The 14,874-nt window shown below is 30.8% G+C and overlaps 1 long non-coding RNA gene across 1 annotated transcript; it reads left to right on the forward strand.

The window, feature by feature from the left end:
* Window positions 1-237: 237 nt before the first annotated feature.
* LOC107027990 lies at window positions 238-1,253 on the forward strand. The gene is made up of 2 exons (XR_001457785.2): window positions 238-532; window positions 626-1,253. It is a non-coding gene; the product is annotated as an uncharacterized LOC107027990 (long non-coding RNA).
* Window positions 1,254-14,874: the final 13,621 nt, after the last annotated feature.

Consider the following 14,874-nt stretch of genomic DNA (forward strand, 5'->3'; position numbering starts at 1 on the left):
CATGTAATAGTTGTTATTAAGAGCATGTATAAGGTAGTTAAATTTAGAAAAAATATATCAAATCCCCCTTAAACTTGTCCGTAAAAATTACTTTAGCATCATAATTTTACGAGTATTTAAATACCCCCTCAAACAAATTTCAAGTGAATTAAATATCACCTTATGCATACAATACCAGTTTCATAGTTGGAAGGTGATGTACACACGCATCACATAAGCGCCACCTCAACGACACATTGATAACATATCAGATTGTGAAAAGAAATTAATTTCATTTCTTTTTCTTTTTCCACATCATTTTTTGTTCTAATTTTCACTGTTCACTCATCTTCTTCATTGTTCCATGTTCTTAATTATTCCAATAATCAATACATACAAAAGTTATTGTTACCCTCTGCAAAAATTCAACACACGCAACATAATTTCTAATAATTTTACGAATATTGTGTGAAGCAGTGAATATGTATACGTCGGCAAGTGCTTCAAGGACAACTTTGAAAAATGATCATCATCATTGGAGTTGGGTTTGTTGGTGCTACTCTTGCTCATACTTTTGGGAGTGTTTATTTTCAATTTCATTTTTTTGTTGTTTAACTTACTATTACTCCATATTTTTATTTGCAAGTTTTTTGAAAGCTTGATCTTAACAGCCATGGTTGCTCTATGAACAACCATCAACCGCTTCAACAACAATCGCCGGAGTTACTGTTTTTATAAGAGGCACAAAATCGACAGATCTGATGGTGGCTCGCCTGAAAAGAAAAAAAAATGAAAAAAAATAAAGGAAAAGGGTATGTCCAATGCTTTTTCCATGGTTGCAGGTGTGAAATTTCTTAACGAGATTTGATGGTCTCACGGCGGCTAACTCTCGCAAGAGGTTTAAACGGTGATGAACGAAGAACAAAGGGGTTGGGGTGAGGTCTGGCGTGGTTGAGTTTCGTTGAATTTGTTATTCCAGAAATGTTCTCTCGGAAGTGACCGACGGCGGTGGAAACAAAGAGAGCCGGTACAGATTGCTCAAAGAAGATGAAGTGGGACCCACTTACCTCCTCTTTTCATTTTTATGTTATTTACGCGCTTAGAATTATTTTTTTTGCCACGTCAATCTCTAAAGTGATATTTAATTCACTTGTAACTTGTTTAAGGGAGTATTTAAATACATGTAAAGTTGCAGTGCTAAAGTAAATTTTGGGGACAAGTTTGAGAGGGAATTTATGTATTTTTCCTTAAATTTATGCTCAAGTTATTTGATATTTTTTTCGTCAAAAAAGTTCTTTGTTCCCTTTTTCTTATTATAAAATGACAAATATAACTTCTAATATCTTAAGCTTTTTAAATTTAATATATTTATAAAAATATAACTACTCATAACTTATACCCTTTAATTTTAGTCTTGATAATTTCATAACTTACTACTATAGTTTAAATTACTTTCCCTTTTTTATATAATTATTTTTTATTTGACATGATGAGAATATAATACCATATATAAAATAGTACCATATTAACAATTATTTATAACTTTTGTGTTTTATATTATTATAATTAAATAATTTATTCTGAATAATGAATTGATTTATTGAATTCATATTTATTTGATAATGGAAACTATAAAAGTGTTGCTTGTATTTTATTACTTTCTCCTTATTTATTGATTTATTTATTTATTTATTTATTTATGAGAAAATGGTCTAAAACCCTCCCAACCTATATTCGAAATTTCAACTATACACTCCAACTTTACGGGTGTCCATTACCTACGTAAACTATATTTTTATATATTTTCTACCCGCCTAAGTCATGACTTCAACACATAGACCAAATAAGTCGTCCTGCGTGATTACACGCGCTGGGACCCCCACCTTGAAACTCTCATTTTTTGTTTTTCTCCCTTTTCTAGTTTTCCACCCATTTTCCTCCTAAACACAAAGCAGAACAAAGGAACAAAAAAAAAACCAAAACCCCTCTTTTCTCATGTTCAGCTGTTTCTCCAATTTTTAGACTGAAAATGATCCAAATAAGTACATTAGCATCGTCAAAAGAAATGTAGCAAGAAAACAAGAGAAAAAACACATACACCATAGCATAGACAAAATCAAAATCTTCTTCCCGGATTTAATTTTGACCAAGAAGTTTGCAAATTTAGCAAAATTTCGTGTTTGCAAATTTTGCAAAATTTCGTGTTTGAATCTCACTAAAGCGTTGAGCATTGAATCTAAGCCTATTCAAGTTTTCATTTTCCATTTTTGATGAATTTCGAGAAAATTCAAAATTCTAATTAGAGACCTAAATAAGAAATTAGAGCAGATTACAAATCCTAAATTCAAGATTTGAAGTAAAACTGAACATTAACAACTAAACCTTACTTAATTTTGAGAGGAAATTGTGAATTTTTCACAAAAAAAACAAGGATTAATGGTGGGGGAAGAAGAAGTAATGTTTATTTAAAAGTGGGGAAGTTAACTGTTGAAGAAGGATGCATTTTTCGTCAAATTATGCTTCTAACGCAGCCTAGAGGCGGTGACAACACCTCCCATGATAGGTCAACATTTAGGTGGGTAGAAAATATATAAAAATATATTTTAGGTGGGTAATAGGACACCCGTGAATTTGGAGTGTGTAGTTGAAATTGTGGGTATAGATTGGAGGGGTTTTAGACCATTTTCTCTTTATTTATTGTATGTTTTCTTGAAGGAAGACGTTGAAGAATATTTTTTCAAGAATAGTTGGGAATTATTTTTACTAGAGATTATTTTTTTACTTTGACTTGTAATATATAGTAACTTAAGACACATATTGACAACTTTACTCCTTTAATCCTCTATAATCCTGCTTTTTATTGTAAAACATAATTAATATAACTATCTTATTTCAATAAAAAACATTATGAAAATAAGTTATATTTTATTTTTCTCTCAGAAAATCATAGATGAAATAAATTATTATATGACATCATTGCTTATTCTTATGCATATGTAACAATTTTTTTTTCATATCCTTTTCTTGCTTGAAATGTATTTAGAAGTTTTCTTTTCATTTTTTATTACTTTGTCAATATAATAATGTAGATTATTTTTTTTTATACGTCTTATCTACATAATTATAAAAAGAATGTATGCCTATATATTATTTAATTGTGGCCTTTGATGAGATTGTAATACGACACGTCTTTTATGCAATCAAATTATTTATTTTATTATTTTTGTGATTTTTACCCCTTATATTTTTACGTCATTTATTTCTTTTTACATATAAAATCAATGCACAACTTTAATGTACTTAATGTCATAATAATATTTTATATTAAAGTTATGATAACTCATGTTTCTTATCTTCTTTATTACTTCAACTCTTAAATATTATTATTGATAACTCATATTTGTTTTTAAAAAAAGTCTGAAATATATGAATTTTGATCAAAATTGCCGTTATGATACCAAACTTTGGAAATGACATTTTATTTCCTTGTACTATTTAATAGTGTATTTTGAAGGTATATATGTGCACATGTGGACATAATTTTTTTTTTTGCAGAATTATCAATAATAATGTGTTCACGTGGACACATATACTCATTTAAAATACGTTATTAAATAGTTTGGGGATAAAAGGTCCTCCATAAAATTTGATACGTAACAACAATTTCGATCAAAGTTTGAGTATTTTTTAGACCCTTTTCCCTATTTGTTTCATTGTTATAATTTTTAAAAACATTTCTTTAATATGTAAACAGTAAACAAATGTGAAGATAAAGACGTAACGTGGAAGTCAAAAAAAACAAAATTAATATCAAAATTGATGTTATCATAAATGATTGAGTACTCAAAAGATAGATAAGATTTAAACAAAAAGTATTGTTTTCAACTTAATACATAAATTGTTGTTTCAAAATATGACCTCTAAATTGTTTGTTCTGCATATAAAGTCTATTTAGCATATTGAAAAAAAAAATATCGTGTTTCATATGAAGACAAAAATTTACATTATCTTTTATGTCACTGGCTTAAATATAAATATTCCATACTACTTCATTATAATTAAAATTATCAATTATAGAATTATTTTTTATAAATGATAAAATAAATTAATTTTAAAATTTTAAAATTTTATTCTTTGAATGTGGAGGTTCAGGATACGGAGTGAGGTAAAGAAAAAATTATAATTTGCGGAAAATAAATTTATATGAGAAATTTTTTCTAATATATATAAGCCAACCAAACATGAGAAAATTAAGAAACATTTTCTAGAATGAGAAAGAAAATAAATTAAGTAAAAAAGAAAAGTAAAGATATTTGAAGAGTAAAGTAAATGAAATAAAATGAGTAAAGTAAATAAAAAAGAAAAGTCAAAGTTGGTTTTCTTTTTTCAGAGGGAAACTTAAGTGGTTTTGGAGCCAAGATCCAGAAGGCTATTTTTGTCATTTAGGTAGTCGTGTCAGATCGAGCAAAAAAATGTCATGCCAAATATATTTTCCGATTAAAAAAATATCCAAACAATGTAATAATAATATAATATCACGAATTGTCAAATCATTACAAAAATAAAAGATCAAAAGCTCTTTGAAACATAGTACGTCATGTGTCACATTCAATACTAAAAAAATATTGTTTAGCAACCGATATTAGCGACGACCAATATTTCGTCACTATATAACGATGGATTTGCGACGGAACAATCATTTCCTTGCAAAATTAACAAATAATTTTTTGATTTATAATATTGTGACGAATTTGCAACGGAATATTTAATTTGTCGCTAAATATTAGCGCGAAATTTTGGCGCTTATTTTTTCCTACGAATTTAGTAACAAAGTAGTAGTGACGAATTTGGGCGACGAAATTACGACGAAAAAAAGTCTGCTAAACTTTTAAATATATTTTAATAAAATTAATATTGTATAATGACGAAAATATCAGTCAATATAATCTCTCTCTCTCTCTCTCTCTCTCTCTATATATATATATATATATATATATATTTTTTTTTTTTTTTGAAAGCGACGGATGTTAGAATCCATCACTAATTCCTTTGTAGAACGTTTTAAACTGACATATTCTAGGGCACAAAATTTTCAACATTTCAAGATCCTCTCTAAAAACTCACGCTCTCAAGCTCTGAAACTCCAATGAAGGTTGGCTCTGAAGCTTCCATATCTTCCAATCTCCATCTCGTAGACCTGAAGCTAACATTTTGAAGTCCCCATCTCGAAAGGTAAGATCTCAAACTCTCATCTCCATTTCGATTTTATTTAGCTCAAACCCAAACTAAATAGGAATATCTTTCAACTCTCTCTCTCTCTGCAAAATACGAACCCCAACTAGGAATTTTGGTTAGATTTCTGCATTTGGATATCAGATTAACTCGAAATACCATTATTTTTCAGTATTAACTCGACACATAATTGTTTTCAATTGGAAAATATGAACCCTAACTCTTAAATCTTTGGTCAGAAACATTTAGTCAGAACCTTTTCACTTGTCGCATCACAGAAAATAGATATTTTAGGAATTTGGGTGTTATTAAAATATGATATTTGAACTCTGAACTCTTTCAATTTCATTTAGCTTGAAGTAAGATTGGTACTTTCTCAAAAATAGGGGTTCTAGAAATTTGAATGTTCTAAAATAGAGGTTTTCTCGAAGTAAAGTTTTCTGAAAAGAGGTGTTATGGTTCAACCAAACCTCTTGTCACATTCGGTGAGCACCCTATAGACGTAACCAATGTCTTCGTCCTCGAAGAGGACTTAGACTATCCCTTAACATTCATCATTACATGTCATAGGTTAAAACACGGAAAATTTAAAAAACTTTTACATATGCCTAGTGAGGTTTACATAGACTCTTACATACTAAATATACATACTAAATATAGGGAGTTTACATAGACTCCTCCCATAGGAAGCTTACTTAGGCTTCTCTTTTAGACAACATAATCAATATACCAAAGATAGTCTAATAAGATCGTCTCACATAAAACCATCTACAACGAGTACAACTTTGGACATAGACATTACAAATTCAATACGCCATATAGGTGTACATCAATGTCTCAAATGATAAAGGAAAGAAACAATGTCTTTAGACAATACAATTACAAAGCTAGAATATAGAAAAGGTAACATCCCAAAACATAAGGACCTACCAACACTTGGAGAAAGATGTCAAAGTCTTCTTCAATCGGCCTCCTAAAACTCAATGGACGGAACTTACATATTTGTAGAAAAACATAAGAGATATGGGTTAGTACACCACTTGTACTAAGTACGGAAACAATGAAAGGGACCATTTTTTTAGAAAACATGCTAAGTCATTTGGAAAGGCTTTAATGCACATACAAGAGAGTATATAAAATATTAGGATCACAATAACATAAAACATGTTCATAACCAAAGACAACTTCAATCACAAGAATCATATCAACATATCACACAAAACCCTTACCAACAATCCCATCCCAAGCCTACAAGGGCGATGCTCATGTGAAGCCCCATAACCCCACATAATCAAGTAAACAAGATAGGAGATCATAAGTAATGCTTTGCTACATAAGATATATCCAACATCATATAAGAGTATCATCATATAAAGTCAACATTTCATATTACATGATATCATAATATATAAGACCATCTCCTAGGTCTCCTTTTAGAGTTAACTTGTGCAAATGTCTAGGTTGAGTCCCATACCCCTAGCTATCCTAAGTGTACCCCTCAATTCACTTTAATCAATGTCCATCTTCATTACATTTAGGCATTCATTTTATTTTTGGGAACAATTGCCTTAACCGACATAGACCACATGAGCTAAATATGGAATCCGGTGTCATGAAACCCTACACCAAAAAAAGGTGGTCTACTTGCAAAGGTAGAAACCAAACATGTACATAGCACTCTAGGTGGATCTACTAGTTAGTATTCCTATAGGGGCAACATAGTTCAAGAACTAGGAGGCATAGTAGAGACCCTCTTTATGCTATTGGCATTGTAATATCTATCTCATGAGAACGTAGTGAACCTACCTTCCAACTTGGGAATGGACACATGTCACCTAGTTCACTCGGTGCTAAACTAGAGTCCCTTTTTGATAAGCATTTTAAGTTAACCATAGTATATGTCATAGGGACTAACCCCTTGTATAGTCATGTCATTAGCTCATTATGTATAGAATCAGAACTACCTTTCATCTACACCATCATTAGTGAAGTCATCATAATCAATTCATAATAAGGCACACAAGTGGTTCACATTCAAACTTATATAATCATATACCTCAAGACCTCACAACCATCCTATTCATGTCAAAGGAATCATAATAACCATATCATATTAGTATCGATCTAATCACATAGAATACTTCAATTGCACATCATCATCAAGTATAATCCATCATCATTGAAGTAAAGGATTAAGATCACAAAGTCTTACTACATAGCCTTTATTAACTCTCTTCAATATATTACCATAAATACATCATAATTATCCAATAATCCACATTACCATCATCATAATATAGTGAATTAAACAATAACATAATCAATTCCATCAACCTTAATCATCTACAAGTCCAATTCATAACTAGGGTTAGGAAAGAGGGTTCAATTTAAGAGCCTTAATGGACACTAGGTCAAAGACTAAGAACTACAAAAATTAACCATTAATAAATCATAATCTATCAATAATAATTAATATAACATCATAAGAAATCAACTTGAAAGACAAATTTCGAAATTGGAAGAAAACCCATCTTTGGAAGAACATAGACATCATATTTTTGAAAGAGCCTCTTGGGAAAAGGGTTCCCAAGAGTTAATAGCTTTAATATCTTAATATTTACTTGATAATTGATGGTGAAAAGATTAATCTTGAAGCCCTAAAGTAGATATAAGTTGAGAAAATTGGGTTTGGGAAATATGGGGTGTTAGGTAAGTTTAATGAAGGTTAGGTGTTATATAGTCCTTCAACTAACTTAATTAACTAAACCCTTACCCTTAATTAACCAACTAACTGATTAAGTAACTTAACTTAAAAACTAGGCATTGAAACAGACCCCAAGCTATGAGACCCCGACCTACGGTCCGTAGGTCCATCGACGACCTTGTACTGGCAAGGCGTTGCTTGGATTAGAGACTGGTCTTTTGGACTAGTTTGGAGAATTTTCTAAGTTTCTACCTACGAATCCATTGACGGCTTGTCGATCAAACGACGGCCCGTCGTTTGGCTTGTAGATGAACATTGTCAAGTTCAAAAGTTTTGGGTCAAATGCAAGTGTCCTCTCCAAGGACCCCTAGGGTGGTCCTTGGGGAGTCGTACCCCGACGTTTCGACCCTAAACACACTCTAATACTTGTTTAACACCTTTTTACCGTTTTTAATTAAATCCCAACTCTTAAAACCTCATGAAACATTCCAAGGCACACTAGTACACATTTCATAATTCTCTGAACGTCTTAGTCGTTTCTTGACGTTTTGAATCTAAAAGTTCTTTATTAGTTCCAATACATTATTTTAGGCTTAGAAACCGTGTTCAAAGTATTAGTTCAACATGTGAGTCTCTAGACTAAGTCTTGGACTTCCGGAGTGTTACACCTCTGGAGTTAGTTTAAGCATTTTACATTGATTTTACACTTGTTTGTTTTAGTTTTATATTATAGGAAACTTTTATAGTTGTGACTATTGACTACCGACACATTCTCTTTGTAAAAGGTATCTCTCTTTTTCTCACCTCTACAATAGCTTTCTTTTCCACTAAAATGTGTTTATATAACTTTTCTGTTTATATATTTGTTTGAGTTCATTTTTTGGTAATAAATAATGTCATAATATTGAATCCAGTGCAAAAAAGATGCTTCTGGTTGATTTTGGTATTCCGATTTAGGATCTTTTGAACTTGTGTGATATATAACTTCTTATTAGTTTTGTAATTGATATTCTAAAGTGGTTGTTTATGTTTTTCTCACTTGAAATGTACTCGAGCCGCGAGTTTATCACAACAGTTTCTCTATCTAAACCAAAAATATTAGATTAAACATTTAATAATCATCAAAATTTTATGTTTAAGGAGAGAATGAACAGTTTATACACTATAAAGTCAAGGCTAGATGTGATACAATGAGTTGTTGCTGAAATAAGTAATGTGAAACTTCAATGACATAGTAACTCAAAGTGTTGAAATAAGCCTCAATAATTTGTTGAAATAAGGAACTTCTTAGAAACAACATTAGATAATCTAGTGTTCCATGCTGAAATAAGGCTCAACTCAAGTTGACAACTCATAAAAGCGACATTATTAGTTGTAGAATTGTTTGAAGTTTCTTGTTTCTCTGCCAAATGCTTAGATGTTGACACTATTTTGTTTTCTCATGGTGCTCCAAGCGTGCGAGCTGCCTAATTTACTAAACAAGTAGTTAATAATATATTCTAACACGTGCAAGCTAACTCGACTAAATGGACCTTTAGTCCTCATGATGAAAGAGGCTAAATGAAGCAAAACTCTTTGCATTTCATCAATGTATTGCTTGATTAAGAGAACAAAGTGAAGTTTGTAATAGTGTCTGTTAGGCCTTTACATATTCTTAATCATCAATTAAACTTGAGAAATAAAATTAAATATTATTATTGTTTCATGTTCTTGTTAATTACCAAGACAATCTAATGTTAAAATATTTCCGATATTTGCTGCTATAGCCTCATCATCAAGATCTGGTTGATATTCGCTCGAAGTAAGCCTTGATCTTCATTTCTATCTCTGATTTAGCTCAAGATTTATGTCCCGAGGTATTTACTTTATTGAGTCTAATAAGGATGAAGATTGCTGTCATTATCTTGGGACTGTTTGAGTTAGAGCATTTCTTTAAGAGTTTAATGCAACGTTTGGAGAATTCTTATTCTTTTGTTGTTAGTGTTTTTGGCGATTAGTTCTTGTTGGAGAAATGCATTTCTAAATTCTAACTTGTTCATTGGTTTTATTTGCTAGAAGAATGTATTCTAGACTTTAACTTCTTTCATTAATTTTATTTGTTGGGAGAATTTTGTACTTATTGAGAAAATTCATGTGATTGTCTTATAAATTGTCTTTTTGAAATAAAGATTCTTGTTTTTGCTAAAATTTTTTGACATAGCGGGTGCTAAAGGCTTTTAATGTTCATATTTCATATATTGTGCTTTCACTTGTTATCTGTTAGTTGACTTTGAAAATGATTTTTCCTGATTTTAATCATCTTAGTTAGTCATACCTTCTAAGGGTAGAACGACTGATCTAATAAGTCCATATCTAATGTAGTAGTCTTCAGTTTCTTTTCTTCATATAGTTTTTTTTTACTCTAAGACAATTTTAGTAGCAACAAATCCTACCAATTTGGATGATATTCAGACCAAATATAACTTTACTAGAGAAAGATAAGTTTGTGAAGCAGAATTAGTTCTTTTCTTTTGATCTGTTTCACTGGTCAGCATATTTGGAGAGTGAATCTCTTTTCAATTACTTCTTCTTAATATTGAAACTATTAGTTACATGTCATTTTCTACCTTTAAGATAAAATTGATTAGCCAACTATTTGTTCATTACAAAATTTTATATGTAAACCATGTATTTCTTCCTGGTGAAGTGTAGTATTTGGCTCCAATTTCTTTTCTTCCTCTAGTTTTTACATACAAGAAAGTGTTGTTTGTACTACAAGTTGACCGTAATGCTTCAATCCTTCTTTTAGTAATCAATTTTGTGAGATCGATATAGTAAATACATAGTTTCAATTAGTTGATCGTAACTAGAATGATTAAGTATGTTGATTATTTGAATTAGAATGCTTTAATTGTTCTGTAAGTTGCCTAAAATTAGAATGTTTTAGTAACTGTTTGTAAGTTTACTATAATCACTAACTGCTTTAGTAGCTCGTAAACATTTTTTAAGTCTGCCTAGTGAACAACTTTAGAACTTGTTCTAGCTTTTGTCAATATGCATATTTTGGCAGAATTTGATGAATATGAATGAGAGTACCTTCTAGTAAATTGGTTTTTGCATCTTTCTAATTAATTTGTAAATTTAAATATGAATAATCTTGAGCATAGTTGGATGTACGAGAGGTTGGATGATCGAGGGGCTATCAATTCTAATTTCGTAACTGGAGTGGATAAATTTATCCAATTTACATGTTCGTAACAAAATCACATGAGTGGTAACAAGGTTAGATGTCCATGTAAAAAATATCACTATTTTAAGTTCATGGATGTTGAAACTGTTAAACATCATCTTTGTAAGTCTGGATTTGTTGATAACTATTTTGTTTGGAAGCATTAATGGGAAAAAAGATGTGATCGATGAGTCTTCTTCTGATCAGGATATGTATGGTGGTGCTCAACCTTAATTAGGATATGATAATCCATACCGACAAATAATTTTTGATGCAGCTGGTCCTTACTTTCCCCAATTAAGGTTCGAGTTGGAAATCTTTTAGAAATATTGAACCCGAGTTGTCTCATCCTTATGAACCTTCCATGGAGGAAGATCCTAATCCTGAATCCCAAAAATTATATGATTTGCTACATGAAGTTGATGCAAATTTATATCCTGGTTCTCCCCTCTCTTACCTTGTGATTGTCTCTCAGATGTTAAATATTAAAATAGAGAAATATATGTTATAGAGAGGCTATAGTAAAATGATGCAATTATTAAAAGAGGCTTTACCTGAAGATGACATAGTATTTGATAGCTATTATCAGATCAAGAAGCTAGTGCGTAGCTTGGGTTTGCCAATTGAAAAGATTATTTATTGTGAATCAGGATATATGTTGTATTTGGGGGTGATGATGAACACCTTACATCTTGTAGAATTTGTGGCCATGAGAGATACGAGCCTCCTGTTGGCTCTCATAAGAGGAAATTGATTCTTTTAGTCAGTCTGTGAGTAAATACTCTTCATGAAAAGTGATTGTCACACCTTATAATTTCCCTCCAGAAATGTGTAAAGGGATCAATTTCCTATTATGAGAGTCAACACGAGACTTGTATCTCTCATGGCCACAAAACTTTCAAGATGTAAAGTGTTCATCATCGCCTCATTACAACATACATCCTGATTCACAACAATTAATCTTTTCAACTGAAAACCCCAAGCCACGCACTAGTTTGTTCAGATAATAGTTATCTAGCACTATGTTATCTTTGGGTGAAGCCTCTTTCAACAATTGCATCATTTGATTGTAGCCTCTCTATGGCTTATTGTTCTTCGTTTTAATATTTAACGTTTGAGAGACAATCAAAATTGAGAGAGGGAAGAACTATGATATAATTTTGCATCAACTTCCTGTAGCTAATCATATAAATTTTGGGACTCGAGATTAAGATCTTCCTCCATTGAAGATTCACAAGGATGAGACGACTTGGGTTTAATATTTCTAAAAGATTGCCAACTCGAACCTTGGAGAAAGTTAGGACCAGCTGCATCAAAAATTATTTGTTGGTATGAATTATTATATCTAATTCTGGTTGGGCACCACCATACAAATTCCGATTAGAAGAAATATCATCAATCACATGTTTTTCCTTTGATGCTTCTAAAATAGTTATCAACAAACACAGACTTATAAAAGTGATGTTTAACAATTTCAACATCCATGAACTTAAAGTTGTGAAAATTTTAACATGGACATCTAACTTTGTTACTGTTCATGCAATTATGTTGCAAACATATAAATTGGATAAATTTATCTACTCCAGTTACGAAATTAGAATTAATATCCCCTCGACCATCCAACGTCTCATACATGCAACCAGGCTCAAAATTATTCATTTTCCAATAATATTTAAATTTACAAAGTAATTAGTAACATGCAAAAACTAATTTAGCAAAAGGTACTCTTATTCATATTCATCAAATTATGTCAAAATATGCATATTGACAAAGCAAGAACAATTTCTAAAGTTGTTCACTAGACAGAGTTAAAAAACACTTACAAGGTACTAAAGCAGTTAGTGATTATAGTAAACTTACAAAACTGTTACAAAAACATTCTATTTTTGGTCAACATTTAGAACCGTTAAAACAATCTAATTCAAATAATCAACAATACTTAAGCATTCTAGTTGCAGTCAACTTGTTGAAACTATCTAATTACTATATTAATCTCACAAAATTGATGATTAAAAAAAAGGAATTGAAGCATTAGAGTCAACTTGCAGTACAAACAACACTTTCCTATGTGTGAAAAATTAGAGGAAAAGAAATTGAGCCAAATACTACATTTCACTAGCAACAAAGTCATTACATGTAAAATTTACTAATGAACAAGTAGTTGGCTAATCAATTTTATCTTAAAGGTAAAAAATGACATGTAACTAATGGTTTCAAGATTAAAAAGAAGTAATTGAAAAGAGATTCACTCTTTAGATCTGCTGAACAGTGAAACAAATTAGAAGAGAAAGAACTAATACTCTTTCACAAACTTATCTTTCTCTGATTTGACTTCAGTAAAGTTATATATGATTTGAACATCATCTAAATTGGTAGGAGTTGATTGCTTTTCAAATTTTCTGAAATTAGAAAAACTAGAGGAAGAAAAGAAATTGAAGACAAATACTACACTAGATATGGACCTATCAGATCATCTGCTCTACCCTTATAAGGTATGACTAATTAAGATGGTTAAAATCAGGAAAAGAACATGTTTACAAATAACACGTGAAAACAAAATATATGAAATATGAACATTAAAAGCCTTTAGCACCCTCTATGTCAATTTTTTTTTTTTTTACAAAAATAGAATCTTTATTTCAAAAAGGCAATTTATAAGACAATCACATGACATTCCTCTATAAGTACAACAATTCCCCAAACAAATAAAATCAATGAAAAAAAGTTAAAGTCTAGAATACATTCTTCTAGCAAATAAACCCGATGAACAACGTAAAATTTAGAAATGCATTCCTCCAACAAGAACTAATCGCCAAAAACACCCAAAACAACACAAATAAAAATTCTCCAAACTTTCCATTAATCTCTTATAAAAAGCTCTACCTCGAACAGACTCAAGATAATGACAACAATCTTCATCCTTATTAGATTCAGTAAAATAAGTACCTCGAAACTTACTTCTTGAGATAAATTCGAGATAGAAATGAAGATCAAGGGTTACTTCGAGCGAATATCAATCATATCTTGATGATGATGTTATAGAATTAGATACCTCCAACATCTTCTTACATTAGATTGTATTTGTAATTAACAAGAACATGAACTATAACAGTATATAATTTTCTTTCTCTAGTTTAATTGGTGAATTAAGAACATATAAAGGCTCCTACCAGATGCTATTATGAACTTCACTATGTTCTTCTAATCAGGCAGCACATTGATGAAATGCAAAAAACTGTATTTCATCATGAGGACTAGAGGTTCATATAGTCGAGTTAGCTTGCACGTGTTAGAATATATTATTAATTGTGCTTTTAATAAATCAGACAGCTCCAAGCTTGTGGCACCATGAGAAAATAAAATAATGTCAACGTCTACGCACTTGCAAAGAAGCAATTGATTGACTTAAACTGAAAAGGCGATGATGTATTGATTTTCTGAAAGGTAACCAGAATTGATTTCAAACAATTCTACAACTAATAATGCCAGCTTCTACGAGTCATCGATTTTATTTGAGGCTTATTTCCGCATGAAGCATTAGATTATCCAATGTTGTTTGTAAATGAACACTAAGAAGTTCCTTATTTCAACATATTATTGAGGCATATTTCAGCGCTTTTCAGAAATTCTTTATTTTGTTATATTACTATGTTATTGAAGTTCCACATTACTTATTTCAGCAAAAATTCATTGTACCACATCTAGCCTAGACTTTATAGTGTATAAACTGTTTAATCTCTCCTTGAACATA

This window comes from Solanum pennellii, chromosome 8, assembly GCF_001406875.1.
Source record: "Solanum pennellii chromosome 8, SPENNV200".
In the NCBI taxonomy this organism is placed as follows: Eukaryota; Viridiplantae; Streptophyta; class Magnoliopsida; order Solanales; family Solanaceae; genus Solanum; species Solanum pennellii.